Source organism: Gallus gallus, chromosome Z (genome assembly GCF_016699485.2).
Source record: "Gallus gallus isolate bGalGal1 chromosome Z, bGalGal1.mat.broiler.GRCg7b, whole genome shotgun sequence".
Classification (NCBI taxonomy): domain Eukaryota; kingdom Metazoa; phylum Chordata; class Aves; order Galliformes; family Phasianidae; genus Gallus; species Gallus gallus.
This window is the reverse complement of record NC_052572.1, coordinates 40156843-40179505: the sequence shown is the minus strand read 5'-3', so window position 1 is coordinate 40179505 and position 22663 is coordinate 40156843.

The window sequence follows — 22663 nt, the reverse complement described above, 5'->3', positions numbered from 1 at the left end:
AATAATGGCAGGGTGCAGGATGTAAAGAGAAAAAAGAAAAAGAGATTAAATCTTCCCCACTAAAACACAGAAAAGGAATGTGGATTTCTCTTGTTAATCTGAATCTTCATTGTCATGAGCATGTGTCTGCCACCATACTATCATTTTCAAGAGAGGTAAATTTAAAATATGCTAGCTGATTGAAGGCATGAGTAACAGTAAAACAGTAAAAATGATGTGCATTGCGATATTTTCTGAGTTTAAAAGAGCTGGGTAAAAATAGCTCATCTCCTGAAGATGGCATTTGCCTTTTCATTTGGAAGAAGGGCCATTTCCTTTTCCTTTGTTTGAAGAAGAGAAAAGTGAATAGTGGATATACCCCAGAACACAGGAAATTAATCAGAGGATAAATCCCTTCCCTGATTCCCCCATCCCTTAAAAGATGGAAAATCTTAGGAACAAAAGAATTTCCTAATTTATTCCCCTCACGTGCTGGACTTCATTTGGGGATCAGGAGAAGAGAAAAAGCTGAATAGAAACCAATGCTGTAGTACATTCTTGTGGTAAATACTGTTATCAATTCCATAAAAAATTTGATTGGAAGCACATACAGATTACAAGATACAGCATAATATATTGTGATGATAATAAGACAAAAACCTAGCTGTCAGTGTTTGCAAGCACCAAACAGATAGGGGTTACAAAGGGGGAAGAGTATGAATAGAGAAGCCATAGAGGAGCAACAAGTGCAATGGAAAATATTTGTAGCCTTCCTGCCACCCAAAAAAAAGCCAAGCTCTTTCACAAATGCACTCATACATACTAAGAAAATTTCACATTTGCATATGAAAGAGGATTTTACATGGGCGAGCTGATGTCTTGTCTGCCTTTGAAATTACAGTTTTACAGACTAAATTGAAAGCAAGATGTCATTTTGAGACTTGTACAGTATAGCTGATCAAAATGAAAAAAATTATTTTTCCAAAGGAAATATATATTTTTAAATCTTTGATTTTTTTTTTGTTTTTCACTTAAAGACTCTGTAGCAGTTTAACCCATAGTCAGCTCAGTACCACAAAGCCTTTTGCTCACTCCCCCCAGGTGAGATGAGGGAGAGAATTTGAAACAAAGTAGAACTCATGGATTGAGATAAAAACTATTTACGCAGAAAAGAAAATGGAAACAAACTTGTGATAGTAACAATATATGCATCTATATCTGCAAAACAATTATCTGTCACCCACTGAATGCTAGAGACATGGTGACTCACTGCCGTCCTGCCAATGCCCAATCACTGAGCAGTGACTCACGGCCAAGCCAGCTCCCCACACAGTTACTGCCTTTTGCATGATATCGTCTGGTATGGAATAACCTCTTGCCTAATCCAGGCTACCAGGCCTGGCTCCTCCCTCCCCCTTGCTGTAGCCCAATAAAGACAGTGGCTCATCTGTGCTGAGCATCCTAATATGGCACATGGTGCCCTCCTATCACTCAGCAACAACCAAAAGATCAGTGTGCTATTAATACTGTCTTGGCTGAAACCAGGACAGATTTTTAAAGAGCCATTTCTATTGGTTTTAAGGAAATGATCAAAAATTTCAAACTGTTCTGCTCCTTCCCAAGAGATCTTCTCTAATTCTTCCTTAAGCAGCTGAAAATATGCTATTCTGAAGTTCATTCCGCATGAGATTGTAAACTCAGTCATGGTGTAGGTGCTACAGTCCAGATGGCCCCCAATCTTAAACTCTTTTTTGAGCTCATCTGCACTGGTGAGCACTAGGTCCAGTAACACTTCACCTCTACTTGCTCTTAGGGATAACTGGATGAAAAAGTTGTTGTCAATGGACTTCAGGAGCTTCCTGGATTGTCTGCAGCTCTCTCTATTGTTTTCCCAGCAGGCACCTGATGGTAGAAATCTCCTACCAAGATGACACCTGCAAGTACAACCCCTCTTGCAGCTGAAGGAAATAGGTCATGTCAACAGAATTCCCCTGATGAGGTGGCTGATAGTAGACACTCACCACCAGATATCCTTTATTGGTCCAGTTTTTAATGTTTACACATAACTGATATGGCTGTTTCTCAGTCAGCTCTTTGAATCTATCCATTTATTTCTATTGAGGGCAACTTCCCTGCCCATTTCATGCATATCTCCTCTAAAAATACTGTAGCTCACAACTGTAGTGTTTCAGTTGTGTGATTTGTCACACTGCATTTCTGCAATTAGGCAATAGTTGCCAGCTGGGCTATCAGCTGTGTTTCCATCTTGGAGGACCACTCTGAGATTCCTTTAATACACATCTGAGATTTTCCTGTGCTGCTTCCTGAAGTGTCAGTCTTCACTGGTTCTTCTCTGTCACTTGGAAGAACATCCTCTTCCCCCATAGAACATAATTTAAAGATCTGCTGCCCAGAAGAGAACTAACCCAAAACTTCCTGAGAATCTATTATCTCCCTTTCCACTGACGTTGATTAGAACTTGCCTTTCACAAAAATATTGCAAAAAAGAAGGCTGATTTTTTACTCCCCCCCGCCCCCCGAAAAAATTACAAGAGAATATTTAAAGTTTTTTTTCTATCAAGAGTGTAATGTTTTTTTATTTTACTTTATTTTATTTGGGGGGCAGAACAAGGTCATAAACCATAGAATGGGAATTATTTAGAGATGTATCAAATTGAAAGGTGACTTTATGATGACATCTTGATAAAATTGACACAGGTTTTCAGTTGGGAAAGTGTATAAGTGATGTCAATTTAAGTGCTTATTATTATCTTCATAACTACAGTGAATGCTGGAACAAGGGGTATCTTAGATTCTGGAAAGAAATTTAAAAAAGGAACCTTAAATAGGTGGCTGAGCTAGTAGCCTAATAACTTCCATTCTAATATATCAGATACACCAGTTGATGTATTCCAAAAGAATAAAAAAGTAGTACAGTAAACCTTGTTATTTATGACATCAACAGATAGTGATAATGCACATTTTAATTTACTGTACCAATCTAGAGGCATAAATTGAAGTAGAATTTGGCTTAATTTGTGACTTTTGCCCAGTCACGCTTTTTAAATTTAGTTAACCTGCATTATCAACATGGTTATTTAGAGCATCACAGTTTTTCTGTGGCTTTATTCTTAAACCAAAAGTAAACAAAGTTCTGGGTGTTCTTTGTTTTGCTTGCAATTAAGAAAAAATCTTTTTACCCATTGTAAAGTAATTTGAATCAGTTTTCCTATAAAGCACAGATAATATAGTAAGAAGGATCACGTAAAAGGGTGCTCTCAATATATTCAGTAGCAAGGGGCTGTGTGTAGTTGCTTGAAGTTTGACAAGGTATGAGTGTAGAGAAAAAAAGAAATTTCTTAAGTCATCTTTCAACTCTGAAAATGTTACAGACTAGATGGTTTCTGGACCTGACTCTATACACTTCAATTTCTGTTGAAAATATGATGTGTTTTCACCCCGTGTTGAGCGAGGATTTATTCAAAGCTTTCCATGGTTGTCTTGAGCTCTAACAGCTTTAGCAGAATTTAGTCACATTCTCTGTAGAGGATAGTGTCCAAGACACTGTCATAAAAGTACGAGATGTTGAAGTAGAAATTTATGTATGTATGTATTTATTTATCTATTTTTTTTTTTTAAATCAGAGAAATAGAAGTCAAACAGTGAATATCTTCAGTGATGTGAATTGTTTGGTATTGAATTTGACTGGTAAAACTCCTCTGGTTTCTCAGGAAAGCATCTTTTTTAAAAAATATTTTTAATATTCCAGTTTGAATCTTATAAACTAGTATATGTTTTTTATTTTGCTGGATTAAAAATAGATTAAATGAAGATTTTATGTAGCCATCCTGAGTACATCAGGCCTTTTCAATGCAGCTTTGATTTATTTTGAAGCCTTTGAAACCTGAAATGGATGAAATGTCAATGTATATGCAATGTACTGCAATGAGGAACATGGAAGTTTCTATTAGAGTCTTTGAGAGTTTATTGAAGTGATGCCTGGCAAGAGTTACACATTATGGAAGAATTGTTAATTTTGAAATTAGCTCTGTCAGGCCTGCTTAAAGAAGTTTATAGGGGGAGAAAGTACTCTCAATATCATCTGAAATGAAGCCTGCAGTGGAGATACAGCAGGAAGGCTGATGGGGGAATATGTTAGTTCTACCTGCTTTAATCCATTTGTTACCAGGAGGGAATTCAAACCATACAGATTAATGGAGCATCTGAGTCAGATATATACTGATGAACTTGCTCCTGCTTCTTTACCCTTTGTTGCTACAGAACCAGAGAGATGTGAAATTGCTGAAGAACCTATGCCCTGCTCAGAGCTCCTGAGATAGTCAATTTGAAAATAAAATGGAACATTTAGGAAATGAGGTCCCAGTTTTCTGACCATATGCAATGCATGAGAGGCAGCCTTTTCTGGTGTGTACTTTGCTAATGTGTGTGACACAGGTACATTAAGTAAACTGTTGAGTATGACAGACTGTATGGAGTATGGCAGACTGGATGGAGCGAAAGCATTCTCCTCCACACAGTCTGACTAATGAGATGTTATGTCTACAGTCAGGACATATGCCAGAGCTTTCACTGCAGCTATTTTGGATTGTAGAAACAGGAATAGAATGCACATCAAAGCTATTTTATTTGAGTGAATGTGATCCTAGGACCCAGATACTGAGTGAACATTCAGAACTAGTGTCACTTAAAATCAACTTTGTAAAAGTGTCAGATTTTCTTTCTTCTGCCTTTCCTTCTACAGTATGTTGGAGATGCAGAACAGCCTCACACCTACACCACCCCCTGAAGGGTTAGTTTGGGGCTTCTATGGGAGCAATATACTTTACTAGTTCTTGGCCACTAGGCAACTAGTATCTTAACACAGCATAATTAAACAAGGAATAATGTTTGAAAATAAATGGAAGAATTTATCAGACATGGGTTAAGTTCGGGGTATAGTGAGAAGAGAAATGTTTTACTGCAGATGAAAGTTATAAGGACTATGTATCTAATTATGTTCATATTCCAAGTTACAGAACATAAATGATGTTTGTCTTACTGACTTTGTAAGGTGCAATGCATTCTTATTTTCCTGTTGACTAATGTGAAAAATGTAATTTGTGCTGAGTGTCAGGATATTCTAGAATCTTAATCACTGAGTAATTGAATGAGCCTGCCCCTGTTTTGCTTTTATGAAGTACTGTAATTTTACCAGATCTTGCCTCTTAATTGAAAAACTGAGAGCATAAATATGCATATTTTTCTTTGTTCTTTGAAACTTTTGAGCATACTTTTCTATCTTTACCATGATTGGTAAAGTAAGGGCTGGTAAATCATTCTTTTTTTCTCTCTCTCACTCTCTCTCACTTTCTGTGGGTTTTTTTGTTTGTTTGTTTTTTTCTGTGTTTCTTTCTTTTTTTTTTTCCAATGGTTCTTTTACAGTTTAATTTATTAAATGCTGTTAGGGAATCTTTTTAATGTCTTCTGTTTCTGATAGAAAGTGAGAATGGAATAGAAAGAAAAATAGAAAAAGTACAACTAGCATTTTCCTTTTACAGATGACCATACACTAGAGACAACATCTTGTAGATAGGTTGTTCAATTAGCTCACAGCATAGCTTGCTAGTCAAATGGGCACTGGACAGTAGCATCTGCTGTTAGGAATATTGCAAACAAAGGATGGAATTCCTACAAAAACCTTTAATGTCCCTCGGGATAATCTGTGTATTGAAAATCCCAGGACTTTTTCAGTTCATCAAGGCCCTACACTGATCTAGTCGGGTGTTGAAGTCAGGAGTTCTATGTCACTGTTGCTCAGTCAACTAAAAGATATAATATACAAAATAAAATATAAAAATGTACGTCAGATTTTGAGATGGAAGAAAATACATTTTTTCCTTGTAAGTAGACTTTCATGTGTTCTGTGAGCTTGGTACCCAACTGAGTTGAATTTCACATAGCAGATGCACCCAAAACTAGTGATGCTAAGGCAAGAAAACAAGCTTGATTGTGGAAAGGACACTGAAACAAGGGATCTCATATCTGTTTTTAATAGTTTCCTGAGGTGGATGCTCTGGTGATAGAAACATGAAGAAATGATCAGAAGAAGAGAAAGCTGAGGTTTCTCCCACTTCTCAAGCTGCCAAGAGAGGAAGAAGACAAGAAAACTCAGTTTCTGGGCAAAAAGTTAAATGCCTCCTATTCTACATGCCTCTCCCGTAGTGGGAGAAGACAGGAAGTAGAAAATGAGATAAGAAAAACACATTAGAAGTATAGGAGCAGAAATTTTTGAAGGGCTACTCTTTTGACAACTGTGACTGGCAGATGAGAATGGTTAATAAGATTGGGAAATGGATGATGTGTTCCAGTAATGGTCTTGGCAGAGAGACAGGGAAAAAATCTCTGTAAAACACAGCCTAAGTTCTCAACCCAATAATGAGGGTGTATGAAAAAGATTAGACTTCAGCTAAACTGCATTTAAAGTGTTATAAATAATTTAAAAGTCCTTTTCTTCATTATTGTCCTTAGCAATCTGTTGTCTGACAACTCTGCACCCCACCTCTCTGCACTGGAAACTTACAAGCATTATAGGGCCCTATGATAACCAGTCGGGAAAATTACCTGTCTGAAAAAATACTTTTCCCTTTGTTTCACCTTTCAATACAATAGTAGCAAAGGATGCAGAATTTTGGGACTAATGGGACATAGAAATCAGGGACAAATGTTTTTATGTGGCAACAAGGTCAGCAGGGCAACAAGAAATGTGAAGGTATCCTCGTAGCACCAACCCCATCATTATTATATCTGTACATTTATAGCTCAGTGACAAAAAAAAGTTTGATGTGCATAGTCCTCTGTTTTTATCTCTGCCTATAAGAGTAAGAATAATTTATAATATACATTCTTTTTCTAATCAGATAAAAGTATATAGACTTTTTGGTCAGGGGCTCAGTTTTTGCTCTGTGTTTCATCAGTTTAATTTGTCCTCTACTTTTCTTGGATACATAAAGCCTTTACAAACTTTTCAGTGCTCTTGTTTAAGCTCAGTGCATAGTGTACTTGTCCTAACTTTTTTCTTTCTAATCCCTGAATACTTTTCATGATTTTAGAATATAACTTCTGTAACAACTTCTGTCACCATCTAGTTGCTTTTATGTTTCTATTTAGAGCTAATAAGTCTTCAGTGAAGAGGCTCTGTTCTTCCAGATTTTCATCTTTAACTGCTACAGCATTTGCAGCCTCAATTTCATCAAGCCAGGGTATTTTTAATCAAGCTGACAAATACATTTTCTAAATCTGAATTAAATTCTGGTAACTGAGAAACACAATAATAGTGATATTCTTGGGGTCTAGACTGTACTCATCGTGCTTCTTTTGGGAATGGCATTAAATGACTGACACATAACTGTCAACTGATGCTGCCCTTTCTTAAGGGTTTTTTGAAAGTAGACATTTTCTTACATGGTTGCATTACACCTGAATCACTTTTTCATCTATATAGAAAGCTTCCAGCTTTCATGTGTATCAGGAAGGAGATAACTTTTCACCAGAGAAATCATCAGTTTCATCTCTTGGAGAGATCCAAGCAGAACTTTATTCTCTGCTTACTATTAGGCATGTAAAGGTATGTCAAGGTATTTACATCTTATAGTGAGATAATGTATCCAGACCTTTATAATTTTCTGTTTGCATTTACTGGCTTGGTTTGATGCTGCTGATCAGTTTTCATTAAAGAGATCAAGTAAGTCTTTGGATTCTGAGCAACAGTTACCAATATATTTTAGAAATTGTTGGATAGGTGAAATTTCAATCATGTTGACAGTATCCTGCAGCTATCTGTCTCATGAGAGCTCCATTCTGGGCTGGAAAGCCTCTGCTCCTTTAATTTTATTATTTCTATGACTTCCTGTCAAATTTCTGACATTTTTCTTCCAGGCAACTTTCAGTCTGATTCTTTATGATGGTCTTGATTAACTGTCTTGAAACAGAAGACTGAATTTTAGGTTTATACCTCACCGCAGTTTTGTCATTACCCTTCCCTAAATGTCCCTATTTCTGTTTGTCTGACTTTTAGAGAAGAATACATTTAGTATCGTGTCTTCTAATTATCTTATTCAAAATATATACTCAGATTTATGTCACAGAATCTTATAGTCCTACACACTCACTTGGACTAGTGGATCATCACATGAATCTGTTTGAGTACAGGGCAGCTGAGTGGCCAGCTTTGAACTGGAATTTATTGCTTACAGGAACAGAGGGAAATATGGTTCCAATTCTGAGGCATTCTGTTCAGTTTCCAGGAAGCTTTAACTTCCGTATAGCTCTCCACTATTTAAAGAGCCTTTGTTTTTTTACAGTTTAATTTTTGTTAAGTCTGGATATCTTTTTGTGATTTTTCCTCCAGGCCCCCCATAATCTTTGAAATACGTCCTTTTTTTTCTTTTTTTTTTCTTTTTTTTTTTTTTAATTCTGTTGAAGAATTACAGGGCAGGAAAAAGTTTCTGTTCTACAATGTATTTACTGGAAGTAAATTATTTCAAGTGTGGTGAACTCTACTGGTTAAGAATCGGCTGTACATTTGGCTTGAGGCAGCCTTCAAGGCAGTCCAAAACCATTAGTTTCATGAGGCACCATTCTTGCTCTACTAGAAATGAGTGGAAGATTATTCAAGGCTTGAGCTTTTGGGGAGTGGGAGTTCACATGGGTTGAAAATGTGTGATTTTTAATTTGAGACTTTAAACTTTTGTATTCCATGAAACATTTTTTGGTGTCCAAATAATAATATATTTATGCACTTTGGCCACAACAACCACAGGCAACATAACAGGCTTGGTGCAGAGTGACTATAAGACTACAGAAAAACTTGGACCTGGGTATATTGGTCGACACTAGCTGAATATGAGCCAGCAGTGTGCTCAGTTGGCCAAGAAGACCAATGGCATCCTGGCTTGTATCAGAAATAGTGTTGCCAGGAAGAGCAGGGAGATGATCATCCCCCTGTACTCAGCTCTGGTGAGGCTGCACCTCGAGTACTGTGCTCAGTTTTGGGCCTTTTACTACAGAAAGACATCAGGATCCTGAAGGGTGTCCAAAGAAGGGCAATGAAGCTTGTGAGAAGTCTGGAGTAGAAATCCTCTGAGGAGCAGCTGAGGGAGCTGAGATTGTTTTGTCTCAGGGATGACCTTATCGCTCTCTACAACTATCTGAAAGAAGGTTGTGATGAGGTGAGTGTTGGCTTCTTCTCCCAGGTAACTAGTGATAGGACTAGAGGGAATGGCCTCAAGTTGCATCAGGGGAGATTCAGGTTGGTTATTAGGAAAAACTGTTTAACTAAAAGAGTGGTCAAGTGCTGGAACAGAAGGTGGTGAAATCACCATCTCTGTAGGTGTTGAAGAAATGTTTGGGTCTTGTTCTGAGGGGCACGGTTTAGTGGATAACTGTGGGAATATAAGAAAAACTGTTCAGAGCAGCAGCTGTGGAGCAAGATAAACAGCATGAGAACCAAGGACACCTTTAGAAGAAGAAAGAACAGCTCTTGGCTCTGATTGAATAAGCGCCCACATGAACGGTAGAAGAGTGTTTGTAGAATGCTCTGTTGACATATAAAGGTGGATGGGAAAGTTGTAGGGGTGGATGGGAAAGCTAGAAAAAGAAAACTCGTGAAGGTATATAAGTGATGTCAGAACTTGTAATAAATGATTTACATTGTTCACATCTGTGTCTGTGTATCAGACGCTGCAAACAACGCTGGTGGTAGGTGAATGGTTAAACTAGACAGTCTTAAAGGTCTTTTCCAACCTTGGTTATTCTATGAATTCTATTTTTCCTTTTTCTTTCTTTCTTTCTTTCTTTCTTTCTTTCTTTCTTTCTTTCTTTCTTTCTTTCTTTCTTTCTTTCTTTCTTTCTTTCTCTCTTTCTCTCTTTCTCTCTTTCTCTCTTTCTCTCTTTCTCTCTTTCTCTCTTTCTTTCTCTCTTTCTCTCTTTCTCTCTTTCTCTCTTTCTCTCTTTCTCTCTTTCCCTCTTTCTCTCTTTCTCTCTTTCTCTCTTTCTTTCTTTTTTTTTTTTCCTGGAAGTCTTGTCAGTATGTAAAAGAGAATTTATCTATGAGAAGTGCCAAAAGGGGAAAATATCCAAAATCCAATTATTAGGAATTATTTACCCTGGCCAAATTTGTATTAGTTTTGTGTGCTTAAGACCATATACATGTCCTTCCTATTATACTGTACCTGAAAAAAGCTCTGAGACAAAATCTCTTTTATTCCTTCAGTATGCTAGCACTGTGTGAGCCAATTTATTTAGCAGTGATGACTTAGATTCTGTGGTCTTGCAGAATTTGTTTGAAAATGAAGATAGGGATTAATCACAAGTTGTTATCCATTATTTTAATATTCTTTTTGTTTAAAAAATGGTATTGGTACTTGGTGTGACTAATGACTTGTACAGCTCATCTACACTGCCTCTCAGAAATAAATAATGCTCACCAGTCTGATAACTGGAAGAATGTTTGTTATCTTAAAGCCTGTGTTCTGATGTCCAAATAAATTTGGTGAAACATGCTTTTTCAGAACACTTTTCTAAAGGACATGATTCTTTTCTTGCTTGATGGATATCATGCAACACTTTGTAGTGATAAACTATGATTTAACTTCATAGTAGGAAGTGGTGAATTAATGAGTAGGATCAGTATCTTAAGTAAATGAGTTTGGCATGCTCTAACAGATGCTGCTCACACATGGTCCATAAGCTGGAAATTCTTGCTGAATTAATATAACCTATATCTTAAACACATATATGGTTCCTTTCTTTTTATGTTGAAAAGTGATATCTAATGTAATGAGATAAAATAGTCCAATAAAATTATCAGTGCATCTGTTCCATTCAGAGTATGTGTTTCGAGTCAAACATTAAAATGTGCAGCCACTCTTGTAAGCAGCATTTTTTCATCTAAACATTGTTAGGACTTGATACTGGGTTAGGTGTTTACAAGTGGATTATTTTGGATTTGCACAGAGCTATTCTTTAGCCCCTGATCATTCTGATGCCACATGGCTGGGTTTAGCTTTTAAAAGTATTTCCAATTTATCAGGAATAATTTTAATCAGAAGTTGAACACATTTTGGATACACATTTTTCCTTACTTTTAAAAATGTCTGTGAGACACTTTATGGAAACATATTCAAAGTATTGCTTAGCTGAATTTTCTTGTTCTCTTACTGACTTTTGTTATCATAGTCTCACTTAGTGGTATAGTTAAGGCACCATTAATTCAGAAAGGCATAGCTTGCATTTGAACATAGGGTGCTGACAGAGTCTGTCCCAACTTTTCTGTTTCTGTCTGTTGATATTTGTCTTGATTCTAACTTACATTTTAAAAGCCATCCTGTTACTCTAATTCTCCATAGGTTATCCAGAAAAGTGCACTGCTTCCAGTGCTGGAATAGAAGTATGAGCAAAGCGATGACATGTTTCAAACTATTTTTCACCAGAAAAAATTACGCAAGGCAATGATACTGACTTGTTTTAATTGTATTTCAATCTTTATAACTACGACCAGATGTCAAGAAATCTGAATATCTCTCTGAATTATGTGAGCATGATTTATAAAATGGATCACATGTTGTTTGGGTAAAGGTTTTCATTTGCCTTTTGGTGTTATGGACTGAAGTTCTCTTCATTTTTGAAATAGCTAAAAATTTCTCCAAACTAGAGAGTTCTAACAAAACTGGGACACTTTCAGTGACCTATATCCATGCTGATTACCTGTTTCATTATTGTTTGCCCTTAACCAAAGAAAATAAAGCAAATGTCAGCAGTAATGAAAAATGAAAGTAGGTCAGTCTAAAAGACCTCTGCATCAAAATCAGAACAGAACATACACTTTCTAGAGAAAAATGAGAAATAAATGGTTAAGTGAAAGGCAACTAAGAATTTTATACTATTAACTGTCATGATTAGCACAGAGTTATTAGTGCCTTCGGCACTGTGTAATTTAAACACTGGGAAAGAAGAAACACTACAAAAAAATCTTTTATCCTTCTTGAAAAGACTGGAAGTAAATATTAGAATTTGCTTACCTGATTCCTAAATTCTCTTTTCAGTGTGCTTGTAACAAGTAACTGAGCAATTGAAACTAGAACTTGAAAGGTCTCAGAAAAATCTGAAAGGACTACCATACCCAGGGAAGAAGATAATTATATTCGGTTAGGAAAGTATTTGGTTGTGTATGGAAAGCCGTCTTATTGTAATTGGATGTGTAATTCGTACAAATGAATTTAAGGTATGTTCAATGGGTTTGCACTTTTTAAGGAATAGATTCTGGTAGTAGATCTCATACTTTGTAGATACGAAATTCCAGTTTCAACAGGATCTTGCATGCCCCCTTCCTGTGTCTGTCATTTCTGAGTCTTTGAATATCAGGGGTTGAAATAAATGAGTTTAGATTGTAATGTGAATGTAATGCGTAATAACACTTTATTCTTGAACCTCAAAGAAGTTATTGTCAGTGGCTTCTCAGCAAACATTCATTATTGAGTCTACTTTTATTTCAGAGTTTGTCTATCTATGTCATTGTTGCCTAGAAAAGATTTTTCCGTCTCTTTTTGCTTCTGTTGACTCTGCTATAGAATTTACTGTAAATTACACTGATGTAAACATTGTTTTATTTGCATGTTTTCAGAACTCCATTTTTAAATATTTCTGTATTAGGACTGAAAGGGAAATGTGAAGCTTGCAGAAAGTGTTTTCTCTGAGAAAAAAAAATGAATGAAGAAGTTGAGAAAGTAATTATTTCCTGTAATATTTTCTCGTTAGGATGATATTATGAAGTTAATTTTCTACATTCCTGCCCATATGGAGCTATGTTTTGCATTTGTTCTTAAAGCTGTGCTAGTAACTCATTGGTCTTTGGGCTACTGCTGAACAGTATGTGCACAGTGTCACGGCGTTCTCATACCATATAACATCATGCTCAGTGACAAAATCTCAAGTAGGAGGAAGTGGAGAGTGTTAGGGCTATGGCAATTGTCTTCCCCAGTAACCACTACATGTGTTGAGGCCCTGCTCTGCAGGGACTATCATATGCCTGCTCATGGGAAATGGTGTATGAATTTCTCTTTTTCCTTTGTTTTTATGTGCAGTTTTGCTTATCAAAATACCTTCATCTAGATCCTTGAGTTTTTTTACCTACCATTTTTCACTGCATGCCTGGTAGAAGGGAATATGAAAACAGCAAAGAGGGTGTTTGGCTGCAGGAAATGGTCCATCCACTGCAGTCATATTTGGTTCTTTTTAATTTTTTTGTTTGTTGTTGTTGGAAGTAAAACTTGTGAAAAGCATGTGATAAATGTTTATTTAAATGGTAATTCTTTGGTATGTATTTCACAGAGGTAAGGGATGGAAAGTATTGGATGTATATGTTGAATTGTTTGCAGTGGTGGGGTCTCTGCACTGGCCTCTCTGAGGGGAGCCTGGGGCTATCCCAAGCCAGAAACTTGCAGTTTTAGCAGGCTGTAATGCCCCTGCCTCAGAGCATAACTGAGACTGTAAGCCAAGCTGGAGGAACTTCTGGGAAATCATATTTAGAAAAGGTAAAAAAAACCAACACTGTTTGGCAGAGAAGAGTGAAAAAAAATATGAAGAAAACCAACCTGTAGATATTAAGATGAGTAAAGAAGGAGAGGGGGGAGATGTGCTAGGCAACAGAACAGGAGAGGCCCATGATGAAACAGGCTCTCTGCCTGCAGCCCAAGAGCACTATGCAGAGTGAATCTCCACGTACAGCTATGGAGGAGTCCACAGTGCAGTGGATGAGGCCCAAAGGAAGACTCAGCAATGAAGATCCCATGCAGGAGTAAGCCTCTGTCAGCAGGCTGTGGGGGCCTGTACAGGAGCAGGCACCTGAGTACTTAGCTAAGCCTCAGGAACATGTTAGATAAAGGGAAGGTTGAGAATGTCTCTAAGAAGATTTAGACAAAAAATAGAAGTCCTTTAAATCTTACACTACCATTCATAGAAAAGAGATTAAACTAGACACACTAAATCTAAAACTGCCATTGTCAGCAAAACAAACAATGGAGTATAGTTCTAAATAACATAAAATAGAGAAATTAATAGCGTTACATTAATCGGTAGAGATTTTTCTTGGTAGTAAATGTCATAAGTAATTTTTATGTTGCTTTGTGGTGGACTTGGGCTAGCATAAATAGTGACTGAATTGGGGCATGGATTCATGTATTATAATATATTATAATTGCTGGCACACACAAAACAAACATTAATGTTTAACAGACTCTGGAGATCATGAGTTGTGCTGACTATGTTTCATGAGGGCTTATTCAAAGGAATTCTATCATGTACTACCTCCTTTTTTTTTTTTTTTTTTTCCCCGTGGATAATCATTTAGAATCTTCATTGTTCTAATATCACAAGTACTGTTTAGGAAAAATCATTTACCTTTTCTGAAATACAATAAATAAACTTTGTGGTTCATTATTAAGAATCTTATGAAAAAGGTCTTTCTTCCATGATGGGGCTATGTATACTTGCTGAAGGGATCATTTTTTCAAGCTCTTTTTAATTTTTGTGATGTCTCTTCTTTTCCAGACATCCATTCATAAGAAATTTTCCTTCTGGTTTTCTATTTTTAAGCAGGGAAAGAAGAATGGAAATACAAGAAGACCCAATTCCTAGCTGAAGACACAACTCCAAAAATATGATGGTTCTTTGTCCATGTACACTGGTTTCCCTGAAAGTAATGCCTCCTGTAATTTCCTTGTGGAATTAATTCCACAGAAACTACAACAGATACAAATAGGACAATAATGCTTTTTGGTAGAGAAAATGCTCACCTACAAAACACTGTTTTTCAACATAGTCACAATCATTAGCTGTGCAATTTCACCAACAGTGAACAAGAGCCTGCATGCTGCGCTCATAATAATCTGCACCAGAGGAGGTAGTCCATTGTCACCATTGCCGCTGCTGAGACGCACTACCCACCACCTCACTGTGCTTACATCCACTTGCTGGCCTCCATAAACATTCAGAAAGCATTGGCAAGTGTCAATGGGTGCAATTTTTTTCCACATAAAGGAATTCAGTGACACACTCTTGCTTCATCCACACTTCCATGTCAGGCACCATTTTGTTAGACTCCCTTTGCTGCCATCTATCACATGGCAAAGAAATGCAATGGAATATTGTTGGGAAGGTTCAGCCTCTACTGCCATATCACCTCTGACACCATGAGCTAACATAATAAAATAGGAGGCCTTACTTTTGGAGCAGCTCTCATAGTAGTTTTCCCTACACTTCTGGTAGAGGAACAAACAAATTCTAGTGTAATAAAGAATGGTCTTAATCTTCTAATAAAAATATTTTAGGTAAACTTGGCTTATGATCTTGTTGCTTATAATGATGCATTTCAGAGCTTTGTACTTTCATGGAGCAGAAATATAAAGCGTACTGAATCAGACTGTTCAGTTAGGACAAACAAAACCAATTTAGTCTTCTGAGAGAACATTCAAAGGATGGTGGATAGTCTGCTGCTGAGCCAGGCACTTTACATTATCTCATTGATTGCATTAGTAGTCAGTCTCCATCTGGTATCATTAAGACAGAAAATTTCAGGTTTGTGGAGCTGTGAATTAGTTTGGTCTGTGTTTTACTCTCCAAGTCTGCATACAGAGATACTTCTAAGTATTTTTTTTTCCTCACAAATACTCCAGATTAGTATATCACATGGTGGAAAGTCAGGATTCATAATGAGTTAACTTCATCACAGAAGCCATTTAAGAGAGAAGGAGAAAGTTTTCTTATGCAGCTTATAAAAGAGAAGATCAGTTAAACTGATGTTAACATACTTTATTCAGTGAATTAATGAGTTATTAATGCCCCCAAATTAGAGAAAGTATAGACTACGAGGGGCACATAACAGAATCTTTTGCACTAAATGTGAACAGTTATTAGTGTCAAATAGAAGCTGTAACACCGATATTAAATGAATAAGTAATAGTAGGTAGAATTTTGTCATGGGCTTAGAATAAGCAGACAGTTCAGAGAAGTGCCATGTTATTGACAAATCTTGATCAAACTGTTTTGAAGGGAGATGAAGAAAATGGGAATCAAGAAGGAGGAGTAATTAGTTTGTTGGTGAACTAATGTATCCAGGCCTTTAAGAACTGATCTAACTAAAATACATGTTAGAGGGATAGCTGGCTTCAGATCAGTGAATCAGATCACATTCATTCCTTAAATGCCCCGTGTAAAGATGTCAGTATTAACAGATTCTAGAGAACCTCTGTGCAAACCACGATATGGATCCTTCTGGATTATTTTTCTGTGCTGGTAATCAGGTCCATTTTCTTCATATCATAGAATCATAGAATTGTAGCCCTTCTTTGGACCTGCCCCAGCACCTCAATGTCCCTTCTGTAGTGAGGTGCCCAAAACTGAACACAGTATTTGAGGTGAGGCCTTACCAGTGTCAAGTACAACGGCAGGATTACTTCCCTAGTCCTGCTCACCACACCATTCCTGATACAAGCCAGGATGCTTTTGGCCTTCTTGGCCACCTGGGCACACTGCTGGCTTGTATTCAGCCAAGTGTCCATCAGTACACCGAGGTCCCTTCCCATCAGGCAGCTTTCCAGTCATTCCTCCCCAAGCCTATAGGGTTGCCTGGGGTTGTTGTGATGAAAATGCAGGACCTGACACTTTTGGTCCATCTGAAGCTCATACAGTTTACCTTGGCCTGTTAATCCAGTCTGTCTGGGTTCCTCTGTAGTGCCTTTCTCCCCTCGGGCAGATCAACACTCGCTCCCAGCATGATGTTATCTGCAAACTTACTGAGGGTGCACTCAATCCCCTTGTCAAGATTGTTAATAAAGATGTTAAATAGAAGCAGCCCCAGTACCGAGCCCTGGGAGACACCACTCGTGACTGGCCACCAACTGGATTCAACTCTTTTGACCCCAACTCTTTGGACCTGGCCATCCAGCCAGTGTTTCACCCATCTGATATCTGGAGATTTAGATAGAAAAATCTGAAACGAATGGCAAAACTCACTTTGTTTTCTGAGGAAAAAAGTTATTTCCATTCTGTGGTTTACTAACATGTTTGTTTTGAATTTGACTTACGTCTTTGAACATCTGCCAGTAGGTAAGTTCTTTAAGTCTGAATAAGCAGGAGCCACAGCAAATGCAGGCATTTTATTTATGAGGAAGTAGGTTTATTAAGCTGGTCTGAACGAATGGACATGAATAGACATTAGAACACTGTCTCTGTTAAACTCATATTTTCTAATGTAGTTGACAGTCTGTTCATACAAATCCTTTCTGCCTTAAGAAATTTTTAAATTGTCGAGTCTGACAAGAATGTCCGAATTGGGTTTTTTTTTAAAGTCTGAAAGGGATTTTAGTAGTGGGTTATTGTTACAAACTTGTTAGGATTGGGCTGTCCACACCTATATAAATATATATTGCTTCCGTTCCACTCTCCAATGCAATACTCTTCATGCTGTAATATAATTTAAGGTTTTAAAACTACTTTAAATTGATTTACCTTTGCCGTCTTATCTTTTCCACTCCCTTCTTTTTTATTTTTATTTTTTATTTTTTGAATAAATAACAAAACAAAACAAAACAAGAATTAGAGATGAACAGAACAGGGCAGCATTAGCTTTGGTCAGCTTTTTCTTGCACGATTCCAAAGAGATCTGATGATCTCTAATATACATGTTCTCTAAATAAAATATACATATATTTTAATTTTAGTTAGTTTTGTACTTTAGAATGTGGAATTACTGAAAATCTTATAGTCCTTCAGGTATTATGAATATATTGTTTTAATTAAATTAATATATATTACTGTTTTATGTTATTGTTCCTTCTATATTTTAGAGCATCTAACCAAAACAAATTCAGGATTCTTGGGTCTAATCACAAGTCTCTATAGACAGAATATTTGTTGGTATACATACTGACATTTGCCCTCATTATTAAGTTTCATCGTCCACTTCAGTTTCCTCTTTCAGACTATTTGCTTCTTAGTTTTCCCTTTTCTGTGCTCAATTTTCACTTTTTCTATTAGATTACTTTCTGTGCCCATACTTTTTTTTTTTCCTAGCCAATTCATTATATAAACCTATAAGAAATAATATTGAAACCTATAATATAAAACTCAGTAACTTTTTCACATAACATAAACTTTTAGACCGCTAGGGTTGGATGAATATCAGCTAGTCCCGGCATGTGAATCAAGAAATCATTGATTAGATGCTAAGACAAGACATAGAGAGAAATTTACAAAATGTAGGACGTGATGTGATTGCTGACTGTACTAATTAGTGAAGAAGGTAATATATAGTACCCCTCATCTAAAGGTACGGTGGCTTGTATATAGTGGGGTTATAGTGGTAGTTATTTGTTCTATTGAAGGTAAAGCTACGTGGCAGCATCAAGAATAAATAGATGCCTGTACTATTAACCACTCAAATGAACATCATAGTTAGAAAGTCTTCGTATGTGTCTCTTTGAATAATTACCTATGTCAAAGGAGAGTGTAAATTTCTAATCTGTGCATTCCTTCCATTTGGATCTTCGGCAGCCCAATTCTGATTTAAGTACAATTCTTGAAGTTGCATGCCTTCTGCAGTTACACTGAAGCATTAGAACACTTAATCCGGTGGTTACATTGTAAACAGTTAGGAAAATGTCTGCAGGCTGATATACATCTACCCTTTCTGTAAAATTTGCTTAGGCCTATTTGAACAGGTGAGGCTGAGAAATCATTTGTGTCCTGCTTGATAACTGCCCCATCCTTAGGTCTTCCACTATTATTAACATAGATGAGGCATTCTTTAACTGTCCAACCTGATGATTATTTTTTAGTTTGAGTTTGTAATTTGTGATTATTTTCGTATAAGTAATTTTCTGTTTTATGTCAAGATGGGAACACTTGTGTAACATGCTCTTTTTATTAGTCAAGCTTTATCTTGCAATATTCTTTTAACTGAATTCAGCAGAAATTGTACGAACAAGAGAATACGTATTGATGTTGCCAATTATATTCTTAGTCTTATTTGAGCTTCTTACATGTATAGGATTTGACTTAAAAGATTAGAAGGGTTTTACTGTGAAATTTCTTGACATCAAGAAATGTGAAGATGTGTAAAACTGAAATGTAATATGAGTCATCATGTTTGAAACTTTTTAGGGCCTTCAACATAATAGTGTAGACACTGGTCAAAGAGTCAGGCAGTCCTGATTGCACCTCTGTAACACTGTTTTATAGCTACTCCACTGTGAGGAGTTTACTGATATTAGCTGGAACTGTGTGTGAGCCTGGGTGTCTATCTTTCTAGCTGATCAATCAAATCAGCTGTCTGCTGTATTAAAGAGGCGAAACTGCTCTCTCTTCACTGATGTTTCCTATTAAGAGTATGAAGCATTTTGTGTGTGTACATGTACTTATTTTGTAATCCTGGTAGTTTTAATTCTTTAAACAGTTATCATTTAGTTAAACTATTTTTAAGTAGTGGGCAGCTGTTGGTTACTTATGTGAAGCTTTTTCCAAATAATCCAGAGTGGCCTTATAGTTACTGCTGACCTGAGTTATCATTACAATTAATATGCATGTAATAACTTACTTGTACCACCCACAGGTCAGAGAATGATTCACCTTCATATCTGCTCATTTCCTCTCTCACATCTGTGCTATAATAAGCACAACTATTTAAAAAGATTTAAAATGACTTTGATGGAGAGCGAATGGGGGGAAAGCAATACAAAAGCTAGCAGCCATTCACCACACCTATTTCCCAAACCCACTTAAAAATAGAGATAATTTGGAAGAATCTTTTATATCAGAGCTTGGACTCTGGCTGTATAAGGTTACTTTTCAACAATATAAGGTGTATAAGTGCCTTTTCATCGTGTGAAGAAAGTATGCCTGCTGGCAAATGAATCATATTATAAAAATTGATTGTATCCCAAAAGGGAAAAATGTTATTGAAGATCCAATGGCCTGGGATGATACACCATTGATCATTGTAAGAAATACTTCCAGAAACTGTTTTTAATCTTTCCGCCAGAGCATTAGCAATTATTCTTTAGCCCATGGTGAGTAATGACTTGAGTTTCCCAGTTTCTCAATCGATAAAACATTTACCCTACTGCTACAAATGTGCTCTTCGCTTAGACAAGCAGAATTTTTCTTCCAATTACTCTTTTTTTTAGTGTGACCTCATAAAATGTTTTGAACATATTTCAATGCTTTTTAAAAGAGAAGAAACAATACTTTGCCCCCATGTACTTTTCCTCCCTTTCTTCATTTGGTTTTAAAAATAAGTCATTAAGATTTCATAAGACTCAGACTTCTGTTGGATTGTATATTGGACACTTTGCTTATTTTTTTCAAAGTTTCAGGTAATAGATACAACTAAATTGCCATTTACATTTTTAAATTGAAATTGTAAAATGGTACAAAAGGCTACTAACTTTCTTAAACAAAACAAAACAAAACAACAACAAAAAAATAAACAAACAAACAAAAAACAAGAAAACAATCACAAAGCATGGTGTTTGCAGGCTAATGATAACTTTGTAGGCGATCAAATTTATTGATGTATAAAGATAGATACTCAAATGTTTTTGAAATTTTGTCTGGAAAGTTAATGTTCAATCAAGATTTTCTTCCTCAGAGATTGCATTTTCTCTCTATATATGTAATATACATACATATCTAATGTAAGAAGTTAATAGCCATTATTTCATATTCTAGATACCCTCTGCTTAGAACAAGGTATATTTTACTTCATTTATTAGAAGCTTCTACTCTCTTATTTGTACTATGAAATCTGAGATCTTTGAAGGAGATAGTTGCTTGTGTACTTCAGCAGATTTAATGGGGAGACAAAACTTCACAGCATAAACTTCCCATTGAACAAGGATGTGAATAAAATGCAGACTGTGCTTAATCTGGGAGTTGAGCTTGTTCTTGACCAGGGCAGACAGCAAAAGAAAACTTGGGGGAAGTTGTTTATGAAAGATAAACAGATTTTAAAAGTGTACAGGCAATTCAAAACACAAGTCCAAATGTTTGGCTTTGGTGGGAGCAAGTAGTAGTGGCTTAACTAATTTACATCATCTGGAAATGCATCCTATGAAATAATAATGATATCTATCCTTGCAAAAAGTAAACTACTCATTTGTATTCTTATGTGTAAGAGAAGAAAAAGTATTACAAGAATTTAATAAAAAAGTTGACTAAATTGAAAGTTCAAGGAAGAGTGACTTTGGAGAACAGAAAAGATGAACATCAAACACCTCTAACTTTCACCTCTCTTAACTTTTCCTGTGGTAAACAGGGAGAGGAACAAGTGGTAAAAGTGAGTATAGAAACCATAGTTAGCTGCTGGAAACCAGTCAACCAACGTATTAGAAAATGTTCATTACTTAAATTACTTGCAACAAATCAATAATTCAATCATGCAAAGCTACATGAAGAAGCAGAAACTTCTCCACTTAGCACAAATAGTGTAATATGTAGTTTTTTGTTAGTCTACTTTATTATTTTTTATTAATACCAGAAATGAAGGGCTGGTGCTTTACACTATAGTAGTGACGTAGTCTGTTAGAGCATGTAAGAAGATATTCCAGCCACAACTAACCAGTCTGAAACACATCCCAAATATCATCATACTGAAGGCTGTTAAGCATCTTACTAATCCTTTTCTATGCCATCCAAACTACGATTTCATAGCCCACTTTAACTCTCTGTATTCTGTACTAATATAATAAGGGGTAGGCCAACCAATTGTAATAGCGATAGGGACCAGAGACAATATAAAGATGGGTTGCTTTCATAGCTTATACTGGAGTTTTGGGTGTTTACCCTGATTGCCATCTCTCCTGGGGCAAGAAGACAGGGCTGCTCATCCACTCATCGTTCTTGGGCTAACATCCATCTGGGGAAGGATGTTTTGCTCCTTTGAACAAGATGCTTGAATCTGAAGATGTTTCCTCCAGTTATTTCATTATCTACCTTCCTAGTCTCAATTTATAGGCTCTTGAACTGGTATTTAGATTTAGGATCAGGGATCTATTTTTCAAATGTTAGTGTTTGTAAACTCTAACATTTTCACTGTCAGAATGTTAATTTATCTTATCAAATATTTTATTGAAGAAATGTTGCTCAATATCTGTATTCTAGATATTACTGTGACTTAGTGGGGGTCCTATGGAATGATAGAAGTCTTTTAATTCTTCTCTGAAGCTCCTGTGTATGCCATAATTGCTACAAAGTTAGCAGTGAGGCTGAAGTTCTCAGGTCCTCATGGGAAAATTGTACAGAAATAATCAGAACCTTGTATTTTATTTTGTTTATTTACTTATGTATTTTTAATCAAGACAGAAATTTGCTATCTGACAGAGAAAAATACGGGCATTCCTATAAACAGGGAATCAAATTTTCATTTGCATTTCCTTTATGTTATGTGCTGTGGCAGTACCATTATTTGAATTCACATCATGTGGAGACTCTTAAGTCAAACTGCAAGAAGTAGCTTGGGAAAAATCTCATCCTGTGAATTCTAAAGTTTGGACTCTGAACATTCAGAGAAAGCTTCTATTGAAACCTGATCAACTTTCCTTGGCAAATCTTACCAATGGAAAATGTGACCTGC